Source organism: Calonectris borealis, chromosome 15 (assembly GCF_964195595.1).
Source record: "Calonectris borealis chromosome 15, bCalBor7.hap1.2, whole genome shotgun sequence".
Classification (NCBI taxonomy): Eukaryota; Metazoa; Chordata; class Aves; order Procellariiformes; family Procellariidae; genus Calonectris; species Calonectris borealis.
Window position 1 is genome coordinate 9,390,247 of NC_134326.1, and position 16,737 is coordinate 9,406,983.

Here is a 16,737-nt window from a genome sequence, read left to right on the forward strand (position 1 = left end):
TCATACATAAGGTAAAAGGAAGAAGGGAGAAGAATAATACACTTTTTGTAACTATTTGTGAAGTTTTAGTATTCATCGATTTTTTTATTTTAAATTATAATAGTGATTACCATGGTAATCTCACTATTTGTATGTAGCAACTTATGGTGCATTTGTATACTAGGAAAGTGAGCCCTCTGCTCCTTCTGCTAACGTTGTATGACACCTTTCTGAACCTGCAGCCAAATGTAGCTGCTATCAGGGTTCCCAGCATGAGTATTACTCATTTATGGGCTAGGTAATTTTTGTTTTCTACTTACATCTAATGCCATGTTACTGTTTACGAATGGAACTTTTTTTGAGACACAGACATTGGTAGAATGACCCTTAGAAACAGTTGCCTGACAGAAGTACTGGTTTCTTAGACTATCAAGTACAAGGAAGCTTCCCACCTATGCCTGTAACCTATAAAGCTACTTCAGTTTTGAGTTCACATCCATGACTATTAAAAATAAGATATTCTGAGTCATACTTGTGGGTTTTTATAACTTAGAACAATTTTAAACAAAAATATCACAAATGTATCTGTTTTCCAATTTGAGACACTCCTCTGGAAAAGGCTATTGTGGACTAATATTTGAGAGGTAAACAGCATCCTCATTTTCATGCTATTGGTTTGCCTGAGGAAAATGCCTGCTCTGCGTGCAGATTCAAAATTGTTTCTGGTTTCTTAAGCATTTTGTCTTGTAGAAGCCAGGTGCAAACCTTCAGCAATGTGCAAATTAATCTTGTTCACAATCACAGCTAACATGTAACAGCAGAAACATCCGCTGGCAAAAGTAGGTGTTGCAAAATAGTCTAAGGTGTGATTGCTGAGGAAATGAAATGGAAAAAACTAGCTCTAATAGAACAGTTATTTATATGCTACAAAAGGAGATGGCAAATGTGTTTGGGTGTATTTTTAGCCTCTTGAGATTTCTAGGAGGATATTATTGACATCAGGTAGAAAGTAAAATCGTTGGAGGAAAGAAAAAGCAGCTGTCAAACACAGAATCTCTTTAGCTATTAAAAGGGGAAAAAATGATTTTTAAAATCAGAGAACAAGAAGAAATAAAGGCACTGAAGCAGAAGGAACTAGGTTATGGTTCAAATAGTAAACAAACGTAGAGTTAAAAAAGTAGAAGATGTCAGAGATAGTGAGAGAGAAATAAACAATCAAAAATGGCAAACAGTGAGATGATACTCTAAAATTATACTTAATACCAAGAGCAAGAGTAAAACAGGCCACAGGCCTGCATGGAACAGGCCTGAAGGGAAGAATAGAGATGAAGAGGATGCTTAGTTTGAAGATCATGTCTCAGAAGAGACAGCTATGAATCATGAATGATTTATAACCAGTATTGCCATTTGAAGTCAAACAGATCAAGCCTAGGATGTAAAAAAATTCTTTAAAGACTACAGATACCATCTCGAAAGTTTCAGTTACTAGCTTCACAGGAATAAAGGTAGAGCTTCTAGGTGTATGTAACCATCCTAGTCCAAATTCTACAAGGTATTTAAATGGCTTGCCCTTTTCAAGAGGAGACCTTTGAAGAACTATTTATTTCTCAAATAGACATATTCAGGATAACGTTCACAGCTACTACAAAACAGGTTCCCCTGGGAGTCTCCATTCCATGTCGCAGTGTGAGTACCATCACATTGTATGTTTTGAGGCCAGGAAGTGCAACCTCTTAATCTTTTCTTAAAAGTGAGGTTATAACACTGTGAATCCCATGGGTTATGTCTTTTTAAGACTTTCCTCTTTTAACATTTGAAAATGTTATGTCCTGGAAAGCTTTTAAAAATGAACTGGCAATTCTGGATCTGAAACACTGTGTGGCATACAGAGGAGGATGCATTTGCAGTCCCACAGGACTGTGGTGACGGAACTGTAGGTTGAGCTTTACCACGTAGGCTGGAGTATACCTACACATCGGTGATGTAATATGAAGTCACTGGAAGCGAGATCTCTGTAAGGTCTCCTACATTGTTTTTTAGAAGTTCAGCTGCTGTATTTGTAATTCCACAGAGAAATAAGGCTGCAACTGATGCTAGGCACCAGAAAAGATCAATGTGCTCAAAAGAGTCATCCAATGCTTTTTGCATTTATCTTGCTGTGGAGGTTGCTATCATAAAAGACTTAAGGGTTGAGATGATAGGTTGGATGCAGAAATGATGCAGTGGTCATTCATATCTTGCAGGTGTAGCTTGTCATAGAGATTCTCTGTGAGACAAAGTCAGTCATGATGTTACCTCAGATGCCATAAGAGAGAAGGATACTCTAAACCCAAGAGGCAAAGCAGTAAAATTACAAGCAATAACTTCCTATGCCCAACAAAACAATATTTGCTTTGAAGGGGCTCATGAGTTTCCTGGAAGGGATGTGAATATGGAAATGCCATCCAGTTCCCTTCAAGAAACCAACATTCCCACCAGGCAAATGCAGCACTCCTCCACTGCGCTGTGCCCAGCAGCAGGCCTCCCTTCTGGTTCAGTTCTGCTGGCCCCATTCCTTAGCAAGCGCTTTGTCATTCATATGCACATACGGCAGGTGGGAGAGAAAGAGTAGCCAGAGCCAAGAGAGCATTTAAAATACTTCAGTAGAGAGTCGGAGGTTTGGTTTTTTGTCATGACTTTCAGTTTTTACTGTAGAAATGACAGCAGTGTTCTCAAATTGCATCCCAACAGTTCCCAGCCAGATGAATTTTAAACATTTTATTAGTTCTAGAAGTAGAATAAGTTCAAAAGAAGATGACTGATGGTAGTTTTTGAAAAATACATGTTTTACTGATGTAGTTTCCTCCCTGTTTCTTGATCCTAACTACTCTACGTGAACATCTTTTTAAGCAAAGTGAATGTTTGAAAATACGAACACAGGTGTAAAAAAAGTTCTCCAAGCAGCTCTCAACATGAAACAATTTATTTGTTGTTTAGTTGTATTACCATGAGCTGGCAACCCTGATCTTGGATTAAAATTCCACTATCATAGAAATTATATCTAGAAGAATCCCCCAAGTTTGCGTTCCCCAAGTAAGTGAATTATAGAATTACAGCTTTGCCATATCAAAAATAATATTCCTCATTGCCCTTTTCTGAAAAGCTACTTTTTCCTTTAAATTTATTTTTATATTGTATTTTAAGTTTTGTGCATGGGTCGCACCTGTGGCACTGCATTCAGATAGGCGTATTAAAAATTATCATGCATTTATCTCTGATTTTAGCTAGTACAGGTGGAATAAAGCTCCCTCATTTAACTAACCTAGTCTGAAGTGTAGGCTCTAATATGAAGAACTTTAGCTTGGGCTGAATTTCCTCATTTTCAGAGGTGCTAGAGTCAAATATTACTTTAAGAACATTTCTATGTAAAATTTTTGTTCTCAAGTCTGCTAGAGAATCTTTATACAAAAGTTCAGTATATATTAGAAACTACTCTCTCTTTAATTCCACACACTAAATCCAAACTTTTATCTGAACTGTGCATAAAATAATTGCCATTCTTCAACCTACAAATATTAGGCTGAACACTTCTCAGATTATTTCAGTTGTCTCCTGATTTCAGTTTAATTCCCAATATTCTCATTGGGATATTTTGGCTCATAGAGCTTGAGTCCCATCTGGAGGTTGGAATTACAATGGCTTGTGAAATGTAATTAAAAATGAAACAAATAATGAATAGCCCTTTTTTATAAGCCTCAAAACTGGTACTGTTTAAGCTTTTGTTAAAACTTAGAGAAGCATATTGCTTTTTACCCTGTTCCTCTAAGATAAATCAAGGTTATATTATCTCAGGTCCTCCTTGTTTGTTGAAAATATTGATCAATTTTAACTATTAAGACAGAAGTTGCAAAGTGTCAAAAAGACAGGTAGAGGGATTTGAGGGACTGTCATGTAATGCTACCGTACTGCTTTCCACAACATCAGCCACTCCATACACGCTTCCTTCTAAGAAAGGTTAAGGCATGAATTTGGTTCTTGTTAGACTCCAGAGAAATGACTTAGAGAACACCTGTGAGGAATGTTTCAGCTGCTGAAAAAGCTTAAATTGGCATTTACGTGTTCATTAGACAGTGGGGAATTCTGCCATGAGATGCAAATCTATAAGAAATCAGCCCTTCTGCTCATAGAACTATTAATTTTTCTTAGTTAATACTCCCTAGAGAAAATCTCTTATCAAACCAGGAAACAAAAATACATTTTAAAATTTTAAGGTTGTGGCACTAGGAACAAGGTGGGCCAGAGAGAAAGAGATAAGAGGTAGAGATTTTTTTCCTCCCAACTCATCAGCACAGTATTATGTTTAGGGGGTATGGTTAATTGTAAAGCTACCTAATGAAGAAGAGGTGGGCACCAAAGCTGGCAAACTCAGCAGGGGAATGTCTGCTTGTGGTTGCTTTTATATTGACTTGTTTCAGAACGTAAACTGAGCTGTGGTAACTATTGCAAGTATAAAATGATTCGTCCTCCTGCACAGAACAGGCACTACCTCATCTAATGACATGCCAGCTGGGTTGTCCTAGATCAGCTGGATGGTAGGAAGTTCAACATCAACAGTCCTAGTCATTACAAAGCCTTGAAATAATGCTACCGCGACCGACGGGACTATGTTCTAACACAAACTGCCATACCCTCTGTGGGATGGTACTATGGTACCTTCCCTCTCTGGGGCACTGGTGGGATTTGCTCTTGGCACATAAAATGAACCAATTCATGAACTCAGCGAAATGCCGTGTTTCCATATTCCGGTATTCAGAGGGTTGATCCTTTCTTCTTTCACTTTTCTTCTCTGACTTATAGAGCCATAATGGGTTTTTAGTATTTGCACTATTCACTAGTAATAAATTGTCCTGGTGAAATTCTTTGCTTTTCTTGTCAACAGAGATAGTGTGTCTCTCAGAACTGAAGGATATAATAGATTTCCTACACCTATACTTGAAAGTCTACTTTTTTTCCCCGCAGTATTTCTAAATCTAGTCATACAGTTTTTGACAACTATTATTTTAAAAAAATAATAATAGGAAAACAAAAAGTAATTTCTTTTCTTCATATTCAATAATATTCTTGCTTTTCCCAGGATGACAACAAATAGTGAGAGTTATTCAAGAACTCTTATTTCATAGCTCAAACCCTTAACACTAGAGCAAACATAACCAGAGTGACAGTATGCTCTCATGAATTGCCCTGGTTATTGCTATTGCACTTGTACAACCAAAGTTAAGTTATGCAGTTCCAAGACACTGCTGTTTCACTTTATGATTTTGCAGCTGGGGCAGTCTAATAGCTCTGTTCCAGACCAGTAGTTTGCTACAGTGATATAAGAAAGGAAATTTTGGTGAACTACAAGGGTAGTTGAAAGTATTCAAACTTGTTTTATTTTGTTGTTAAATAAATGTACTGGATAACAGCAGAAAATAATCTAAGAAATCACTACCAGTTCTTTACTGACTGTATATTTTTGTGTTTTGCATAACTAGAGAAGGGATGTTAAGTAAGGTCAAATAATTATTGCTATCTGAAATTTGAATGGACAGGATGTGAACTCATTTTAGGGCTTTTGGAGGGGGGCAAGGGAAGAGAGTTGTTTGGGTTTTTTTTAACTTATACACTCACAGAACAGAAGCAACCTTGTATGCTGATTGTTACCTACATGGTACGACTCTACTTCCTCTTCAAACTCATATTCTCAAGATTAAAAGAGAAGAAATTGAGATACAATCAACAAGAACACATTATTTGCAATAGTCAAGTTTTTTGATCATTTTCTCAATTCTTAGAACTATATACAAGAAAGAACAAATAGCAATTTGCTGACTAGCTCCATGATCATTTCTAGTCACTAGCATTAAGATACACAAAGGGTGTTGTGGTACTTTGTGCAATAAATCTTGAAAAAATATTTTAAAATACTCTTATGTAGGGCATGATGCAAGAAAGTATTATTACATAAATTTTATCCTGCAGCTCTTTAGCCTTAATTATGCAGTCTTCTTGAGGGTAGCAAAGAACTTACTTAATAGACTGTATCACTTTTTGAGATAAGTGGCATATTTATAGCTTCTATAATGTACATCAAAATGAGGACGATTATGCCTTGTTTAAAAAGGCATAATGTTAAGGCATGATGTTAAAGCACACACAATTTACAACTAAGAATTTGTTTTAACAATAAAAATGAGGGAGTTAAAGTTTGTGAAACATAAAATGATAATGACAAATATTTGTACATTACTACTATGCTTAACATTATGCTACTATATTCCTCTGTAAGAATGTGTCGTCAACATTACAGGATGGTTTTATAGAATTGTAGATAACGTATTGAAAAATGTAAGTAGAAATTTTAATCACAAGGTGCTGCAGAGCATTTTAGAAGTTTGTACCTACTGTACACATTTTCATTTAACACCCTAGTCTATTTTCTTTTAGTTTCTCCTGTTCTCCCAAAGCTCACCGGGAAGGTCTCTTTAAACTTAGTGGTGTTAAATCAGTTTGATTTGTTTTTTACATGGGATATTTGGCTGGATTTGAGTATTATTGTCTCCCATCAACGCTGCCTGATTTGGATACTCTTGTTACGCAGACTTGTATTTCTTACTTTCACTCAGCCTTTCAATTATATCTATTCAAATATGGTGACAACCTACCCCAACTAAACAGCATCCTAGATAAGTAGGTTACTAAAAATGCTGCGTAATGACATGAGGTTGAGAAGCTAGAAATTGCCCTTGCAAGATGAAGGGATTTAACTGTGTAAGAACAGCCTTAGAGGCATATGTTTATTATTTAGGACACATATGTGCCCCAGGCAAATCCAAAATTATTTCAAATGAACTATCCCTACACTATACACGTCATGAACACTAAGCTGTCATCACCTTCAAACATCCTCAGCAAGTTTGCAGACAACAGCAAGCTGAGTGGTGCAGTTGACAGTCCTGAGGGACGGGATGCCATACAGAGGGACCTGGACAAGCTTGAGAAGTGGGCCCATGTGAACCTCATGAGGTTCAACAAAGCCAAGTGCAAGGTCCTGCACCTGGGTCGGGGCAACCCCCTGTATCAATACAAGCTTGGGAATGAAGGGATTGAGAGCAGCCCTGCCGGGAAGGACTGGGGGGTACTGGTGGATGAAAAGCTGGACATGAGCCCACGATGTGCGCTCGCAGCCCAGAAGGCCAACTGTATCCTGGGCTGCATCACCAGCAGCGTGGCCAGAAGGTCGAGGGAGGTGATTCTGCCCCTCTGCTCTGCTCTGGTGAGACCCCACCCTGCAGTGCTGCATCCAGCTCTGGAGCCCGCAGCACAGGAAAGACATGGACCTGTTGGAGCGGGTCCAGAGGAGGCCACAAAAATGATCAGGGGGATGGAACGCCTCTCCTGTGAGGAAAGGGTGAGAGAGTTGGGGTTGTTCAGCCTGGAGAAGAGAAGGCTTCGGGAAGACCTTACTGCAGCCTTTCAGTACTTAAATGGGGCCTATAAGAAAGATGGGGACAAACTTTTTAGCAGGGCCTGTAGCAACAGGGCAAGGGGTAGTGGTTTTAAACTAAAAGAGGGTAGATTTAGACTAGATATAAGGAAGAAATTTTTTACAATGTTTTACAGTGAAACATTAGCACAGGTTGCCCAGAGAGGTGGTAGATGCCCCATCCCTGGAAACATTCAAGGTCAGGTCGGACGGGGCTCTGAGCAACCTGATCTAGTTGGAGATGTCCCTGCCCACGGCAGGGGGGTTGGACTAGATGACCTTTAAAGGTCCCTTCCAACCCAAGCTATTCTATGATTCTATGATTAACAAATTTGTTTTTCTCCACTGAAAGAGCAGGTAGATGATGATTAAGGTAAGGCTGAGGGAAAAAAGGTGAAAGAAATTATCTTAAAATCATTGTACTACAAACGTATTTTTCTGAACACAAAAAGGGTCTAAAAGTGAAACATCAGTGAGGAAATCGACCGTCAGAGCTGTGCTGATCAATTTACAGGTTGCAGAGATTACCTTGGACTCTACAGCTGAAAGGCTGAAGTGCTCGGGAACCCTCCAATTTATCATAGGATTGCTTGAAGTTTAATTATTTAAACAGAACAATAAAACATTTGTTTATTTAAGTCAATAATTTAAACGTACTTATTCACTATGAATAAAATTTTTCTAAAAAAATGCTTAATATTTAGAGATATTTTAATGCTAAAATAATTGTGAATATACATTGTTCTTTAACTACTAAGCCGTTGTGTCTAATCCTTTTGAACCAAAGATTTCTCACCACAATTCATTATAATTAGATCTAGCTCCAGCTGCAAAGAGTGGAATTACAGTGATTTTCTCTTGTGATATAGCAACAGTTTCTGTGAAAGTCAATCAGTGGATAGGGTATGATGATTTTATTACCAAACGGGAATTAAAAAAGAGAGTTGGGATGTTAATATGCTTTGTGTCTCAAAGAGTCATCAGTACTTATGAAAATATATTCATAGGGGCATTAGAGGCATCACAGAAATTTGTATGCTTAGTTGTTTGCAGGAAAGCCTTTAAGACAGAATCACTCTGTTAATTTGCTGATTTTATCATAAAATTAAACATTCGAAATTATGTTTTTTCTTTATTTTTAAATAATTCAAATTTCCTAAAAGATCTAATTATTTTCTTGCTATTTAATGAACAAGTAGTATTTTCTAAAGGCACGGTTCTGTTGTGTCCACAAAACTATATTTATTACAAAACCAGTCTTGCCTTTAACATCTGTGCTTTTGGAATTCCCTGCATTAGGTTCAGTGGATAAGAGTCCACATTATCCCTTATTCTCTGGTTACTTGTATATTAATCCTTTTTATCCTTAACTGACCTTTCTAAAGCTCAAACTGTAGCAAGCCGTGCTTTCAGATATGGCAAACCTTCAGAAAGACAAATTCAGAAAAATAAACCTAACCCTCGAGAGTCTTTGTTCAATTGGGAAGTCAGACTGGCATGGGTTGAAAGAGGTCTCAGACCCCAACAACCCTTTTCTATAGGGACAGTCATGATTTCACTTTGCTGGGGTGACTCTGTTGATATTGAGTCTAGGAAAAACTGAGAGTAAAAAAGGGCTGAATTATTGTCACTGTGTCGTAGTTTAACCCCAGGCAGCAACTAAGCCCCACCCAGCCGCTCGCTCATTCCCCCCCTGGTGGGATGGGGGAGAGAATCGGAAGGGTAAAAGTGAGAAAACTCATGGGTTGAGATAAAGTTTAATGGGTAAAGCAAAAGCCGCGCATGCAAGCAAAGCAAAACAAGGAATTCATTCGCTCCTTCCCACTGGCAGGCAAGTGTTCAGCCATCTCCAGGAAAGCAGGGCTCCATCACGCGTAAGGGTGACTTGGGAAGACAAACACCATCACTCCAAACATCCCCCTGCTCTTTCTTCTTCCCCCAGCCCCCTTCCAGGACATACTGGAATTTTAAGAAAACCTTTAACCCTTCTCAAAAGATAAAAAATAATCATCAAAGAGCCTTTCAACTCTTTATATGATTAATTAGAAGCAGGTGAACTTGAATGCCTAAACCTGAAGCTATACAGATATAAACCTGAACAGAAAAGTCAGATTCTTTCAATCTGTAACAATTTTAAAGCTATTGATTCCACAGGAATAGTGTTGGTTTTTTTTTTTCCTGCCCATTAAACCACAAAGATCTAGCCTGTCACTGTGAAAGAGAGAGCAAAGTTAAGGCGTCTTTGTGCTCTGGATGCTTTTTTGCATTAACACCAAAGTGGTGATGGCCCTTCAATCCTCAGTCACAGCTCCATTGCTACTGCCGTAGCTTGGCGGTTCTCACTGCTTACCATCAAGCTCTTTCCAAGAAGTCTTACAGCAGCTAACAACATTATGGAAACATATTTCATATGGCTGCAACTACACTTGCCATATAAACGGGAAAGATCTTTTTTATTGTGGTCATAACTGAGCATGGAGCAGAAAAACTGGCCAAACTGGCTATCAATTATATGTATTACTTGGATCCACAGGCTTTCTTGTTGGATATATCATTTGTGTTAAATTCCCTGCTCCTTCGCCTATACTGTTAAGGTGGCATGGATTTTCCTATTGCTCTGCTGTCACAGGAATGGGTCCATAGTGATTTCAACACCAAGTACAGACCTGATGATGAACAGAGAGGTGTTTGGATGAATAAAGAAAGTAGGAAGGCAACCGTGCAGATTTTCTCAGGTCTTTTGGAATGCTGCCAAGGGCTGAAGCAGCCAGTACAGAAGAGACCTGAACGCAGTTGACTCGAGTCCTTCCCAGCCATTCCAGGAGAGGCCTCTGTCCCTCTTGTCTGCAACTCATTGTCCAGTTTCTCAGGAAGCCTTCAGCTTGCCCCTGTCGTCTTGTCTGCCTCACAGGGATTATGTAAGGATAAATGATTCTAGGGTGTTCTGATTTGGCAGTTCTGAAAAAGCGCATGTACATAGATCTTGGTCGTCTGCATGACAGGGAGGAACCAAAAACCCTGCTTACTGAATTAGTTCATTTATGCAATCATGTGAATTCATCTATAAATACTCATTTGCCACACAATTAACCAACCTGGATGAGAAAATGTGGAGTATACAATAGGTATGGGAGGGAGGGAATTGTACTACATCTTTACTCTTTGAAGACATGATCCTGAAACATAGACTAATTCTTTTCAATGAGCAAACTTTTCAACAGTTGTAACTTTAGCAAATGTTCATTAATTGCTATGGTTTGATGAATGACTGAACAGATATGAGTATCTGTATTATTTGAGAAAACTTTGTTATTCATATTTGATAAATATTTGTTATTCATTTTCCTTCAAAAAATTTAGTCTGGTTTTATTCCCTGACAGCAATATCAAACTATTGTAAGCTACCACCATAACAAAAATCCTCCGCCTGCTCACAGAATTGTCTGTAACCCTTCACAATGGTGGTATATGAAAGTTAAATAACTCAACTCCTCCCGTATTTTCTTTCAAATAATGGTATGTTGGGTACAGTAATTTTAAACAGTGGTTCATGTAAGATAAAATAAGGGAGAGTTTAAATGAAAAAAAAAAGAATAATTTATAAGCAAAAATATTCCCTGGTGCTCTCTTTCTGAGTGGGTGACAAGAATATTTATGTTAGGAGTAAAATCTTAAGATATAGCTATTAAGATACTTTAGGGTTAATTAAGGATATTAGCTTAGAGCTGAGGATTTTGTTTGAAGTAGCAAACATAAAAACAGGCCTTTCTGTCCATTGTGTCTGCTTACTGTTTTAAATGTTTCAGTGTCCTACAGAGACAGTATTCTTTTAGCAAGTATGTTTAAGGCAATAATTTAATATAGCTTTTCAAAAAATCAAGGATTTTGAGATAAATACCCTCCTAAACCATAAAGAGAACAATAAAAATACACAGAACAATTTAATAGTTGACTTCGTTTTCTGACTTAAAGCTTATGTCATCATTTGCTCCTCTGCAAAGCGGATACAACATATGTTTAAATTCTGCCAAAAGCAAAATGCAGGTACTAGTATCTTGTACCTACTCACTAGATCAAAGTCTTCAGACAAGGAATGTTTTCAATTCTCAGAGGGATCTCCCTGACAATGCCATATGCTATAATCAACCCATACTAGAACCTAAAGCTGTGTATGGGGCTGTCAGGGATTTCTAGGCACAGTGGCAATCCGCCTATGGCCATTTTTTAATGTCAGACCTATTTCCCAACACAGATCTTCACATACGATATGCACCTGTCCTATCATATTTTGAGTTGATAAAGAAGCATAGGGAGAAGACTCCTGGTTTTTTTGAGCATTATGAAACCTCTGAGGACTACATGCCTGCCAACAGTTCAATTCGTTATAATACAGCATTAAAATATAGTATATAAGTCTGCAAATTCGTCCTCTTCCACAAAATAATAGCCTTGACCACATTTTCATGATAAAACAGAAACCAGAACCAGAACTATTTATGTGACTTAATAGATGCATAGCAAGATAAATATTTAATTACCAATTTGACACTGTTTAACAATTATGAGCAATACACTGTCTCTACTGCACGGCTCCGATTAGCTCTGTAAAACACAGAACAGGAAGAAAATTAAAAGGAATTTGTAGATATTGGCTCACCAGTCTCGTGGATCCTGTGCAGCTTGTTGAATTGGTATTTATTGATTAGTCTTATAATGCCTTTGTATCTAATTAAAAATTCTGGACTGGGTCTGTGAATAAGCAATAGACAATGTCTGGTCTAAAAAAGTAACTACCCATTCACAGAAATGAACTGGGAATACCAGAAGCTCCATCTGTCTTGAATAATTACACATTCACAAACTGTTTTGCATAGTACAGTATTTTGTACGTTCAAAAACACTGGAATAGTGAGTAGAAATGCAGGTTGTCTAGTAATTTTATGAAATTCATAGAAACTTATTGATGGAAAGAATTTCAAGATATAAGCTAGTCCTTTCCTCCTGGTCTGAAGTATGATTTCATAAACCCTCTGATTTTAGGGTTTCTACAATCTCCCTAAATAGTATGTGCTAGTGCTGATTATTGTTATGGTTTAAAAACAGTATGTTTGTTTTACTCCTTTGATCACCAATTATATTTTCTTCCAGACTAGTTCCATACTTCCAAATATTTCCATAGGTCATGGTTTCTAAACCCTATACTTATTACACTCTCCTGCACTCCCCTGTCTTTCTTAAAATTTTACACTTAAAAGTGAACTTTTTTTTAATCAAGCAGAATGCAGCAAGCCTTTGACATCAGTTTTCACGGAGTAGAACAGTGAATATTTTTCCCAAGTTTACACACAACACTCTGAATGATGCATCCCAGAAAAGGTGTTTTTTTGCAACAGTATCACATTCTCTATCCTTGTGTGTTTGTGGACTGCTACAGCCCCCAGAATTTTTTTACACAGCTATGGATCTTTTTATATTTGTACATTTGATTATTTCCTTCCTACAATCTTTCACTCTTTATTTGAAGTAACTAATTACAAATTTTGGAATTTTCCTATTTTCCTGTTTCCAAAGTACAACATGTCCACGATCGGTGTCATCCACTTGTGCATTATAGTTTGCAAGTATTGTACTTCTGTATCACTTGTTGCATTGCAGTAACAATCAGAAAAATTAGAGTTTATCTTTTTCGCTAGTCAAATCTGAGTTGAGAGAGTTCTCTAGAAAAACTTTCTTGCAGTCCCTCCTAAGCAATAGACACTTTTTGTTCTATAATGTGATTCTAGCTAAGCTCTATAATATTTTCCTTTTGAAAAAAAGTGAAGAACAGCAACATTTGCTAATATGATTCACAAGTGGTGGACTTGCTGGACTATTTTCTCACCTAATTTGTTTCTTATTTTTAATCCACAGAGAATATAAAAGGTCAGAAATTAGATATAGAATAGTTTTTAAAGCAAAAAAGAACTGACATTCATTTGAATTAAATGTATTGTGCAATACTAAATGAGAATATGGAGGATGGAAGGGTACGTCCTGTGCTAAAACAGTAATTTTTGGTTTTCTTCTCTTTATTATTGCTTCTTATTGTATGATACAACTCTCTCTCTTTTTATGCTAAGTGTCCACTTTCTGCCACATTTGCCAGTTAGTTTTACATTTGTCCCATATATAGGGACAATGTAAAATCTAATAAATCACACACCCTTAAATAACTAAAGATGTTGTAACATAACATGAAACTCTGAACATGTCAGTAAAGCAACTGGCTTTACTATGCAATCTCAGCATTAGGTTTGAAGTAGAATTTTGTAAACCTGATGCTTTCTTTGTAAGGACTACTCATGGCAGCATCCATCCAAATTTCTGAAGTTGGTGAATTTTTATTCTCTAGACTTTTCCATTAGTTCATATCTTTTTTATTGGAGAATCTCACTACCATTCAGTGGATGGGGCCTTACACTGTGAGCAAAAAGGTCACACAAGATAAAAGGTAGTTTCTTAATAAATGACCGAGATATGCACTGTTTGAGCAGTGATTATGGACATACTTCAATAATACAATAAATCTTAAACCCATCTCAGTTTATAAGTGTGTGAGGTCAACTATAGTAGTTTATATAACTCAGATGATATTCTGTTTTAACATGCACTTTATTGCACATAATCTGAACTAAACCACTGCTGTTTACACAGCGTAAGTTGTAGTGAAAAAGTAAAAAATATATACAGGTAATGTATTATTAAATGTACAGATTATTTAGTCATTTTAATAAAATGTTCATAGGACAGAAGGTTGAGAGTTAACTTTTCTTAACAGTCCCCTCTCTTAATGGACAGTGGATTCCATTAGCTAAGTCATTTCTTATTGCTTGGTCTGTGACTTTTGAAGAAAATTAGAGGCACATGTGAATGTTCAGTTTGGAGAGAAACAAGCCGACAATTCAAGGTGACTCACTTCAGATAAGAGAAACAGACAGGATGGTTTGTAATATTCCAGTTGCTTTTTTCTGCTGTTGTCGGGATTTGCTAACTGATCAGGGACAGAATTCCAACATCTGGCCCTTTCAGTTAATCTTATATTTCTGCAGCGCATCCAAAGGAAGAGCAGCAGATAAATATAGTCACTTCAGCAAGTCCGTCAGATCTTATGAAGGTTACACTCAAACAATCCTTGTCCTTCTCTGCCCATAATTCACCCCAGATCTCAAATGTTCAGCTATGGCATGACAGAAAAAGAGGTAATGGAGTTTGTAATCACCAAGTCTCAGCCATCCTTTCTGATTCTCTTCTCTTCTCCAGTCACCAAGTAAGCATAGCCCACAAGGACTAGAATGTATTAGTCACTGGGAGGCATGAAGCTGGAAACAAGAGTTTGTTCTGAAATGGAGTAAATGCAGATATGGAAAGTTTACTCTAGATTCAAATGCTTTAACGCTACTCCCAGGCTCCTTCTGTTCTGTAACTGTTCAATCTCATGTTCTCTAATTCTAACACCCTTCTTGTGTTCAAGTTTCTCTGGTTTCTGTTGTCATCTAAATACAGTTTTGGGGAAGAGATCTTGGAAGTATAGTATAGTCCTTAATCTTTCCATTGCCTCCTCCACTGTACCTCAGCTCATATCCCCACCGAAGCACTGGCAGTAGTGCTGTCATTAGTTTGTACCTAAATTCTATTATACGCAGCACTGCAATTAGTTGCATAGTCTCAAGACTTATTTTGGCTATATGGGCATTAAAACATTTAACTTGTGTACTCAGGCTGCACATAGGTTGCTAATAAATCTATAAGCTTGGAATATTTTTCTTGTCATTTCTTTTGGGGAAACTCTATTGAAAATGTGTGCATGTAAGAGAGTAATTATAGGTAGAGTATGGGTCTAGCTGAGGAATATTGGACTTAATGTAGTTCCCAGCGTGCTAATAAGGCACTTAAGTAAGCAATGAACACTCTTTAGGCTCTGCCAGCTTTAGCAAAATATTTGTAGGAGATAGACCAGATGCATGACAATACCTATTTTGTTGGTGGTTTTTTTTTCCACCTTCTATTATTTAGAGACTGCACCTAGATCAAAATAAAATCTAATTTTCTTGCATATCTGTGGCCATAAAAAACAAGAGGAGCAAGGAAAACCAAATGTAACTGCAGCAGAAGAAATATATACACAGGACGTTTTTCCAAGTCTTTATACTCAGCAGGTCTTTGAAAGCAGCTTAGCAGGCTGAATAGCTTTCACAAGCATTTTTTCTTAGGAATCCAGTGATGACTAGAGTGACTCTTTCCTGCTTTAAAGTGCATGCTAGTTGCTAATTACTTTTTTTTAAAGCAAATTAAAAGGGCTGGTGTGTGTTGTCCTATTAAAAAGTACTGATGCAACATTATGGTAGTACTCCAGGTGAGTACTACAAGCTTGAATGGCTATCCCCCGGAAAAAGAAAAGGTTTTCTTTGCATGGGAAAGTATTTTTTGCTTTCTGTGTTTTACTGTTTGTTTCTCAGTATGCACTTTCTTCACGTTAGCAGAACATTAGAGGGTGCTTTTGATTCACCAGTGCAAGATGCGCTGAATCAGTGGATCTGAAGCTTGTAGCATGTTAAGATTTTATTACTTTCTATCTCTGGCCAAAGAAAAGTTTATTAGAGAATGGCTCAAGCAGAAAAGGAAAGAAAAAGAGCAAATAAAAGAAACTAGAATTCAGGCTCAAGTAAAGTTAGTTTTCAACCTGGGCAGGATGAGACCTTAGACCACACTTGGGGACACTGCTGCCTTTTGTGCTCTGCCTGTTGCAGGGGCAGTCTGAGGTGAGATGTATTGCTGTTTATATTCTTGCTTTGAGAGCAATTCCACCAGGTCATCTATATTGGTGGTTATTAGCAGTATGGCTCGCACACACACTGCTCTCTTGTCTTCTTTTGCACCTTTATTTTTATTTTCCTGGGAAAATGAGAAAGGTCAAATGCTTTCTTGAATAGCTGACTAAATATCTTCTCAGCTAAAATGGTAGAAGATGTTATAAGGCAAATGTGGCTACAGCTGGGAGGCTTCATTCCATTTTTGCCTTGCTCACAAGACTAAACACGTCATTGGTGCTTAATGTCCAGTGATTCAGGAGTTGGAACTTGAGTTAATTCTCAACTTCTTTGTTTGCACTCCAGTGTAATGCACAGCAGGCTCCTCTAAACTCTAGCGTATCTCACTGTCCTTTTGAATATAACAGCAATGCTGACCTTTTAGAAATAAAGTGGATGGGGATATTT

General features: G+C 37.4%; 1 protein-coding gene across 2 annotated transcripts in view; it reads right to left on the reverse strand.

Annotated features, from left to right (window-relative positions):
• GABRG2 (gamma-aminobutyric acid type A receptor subunit gamma2) overlaps positions 1-16,737 on the reverse strand; it is a 72,727-nt gene that overhangs the window by 22,335 nt on the left and 33,655 nt on the right. The window lies entirely within an intron of this gene.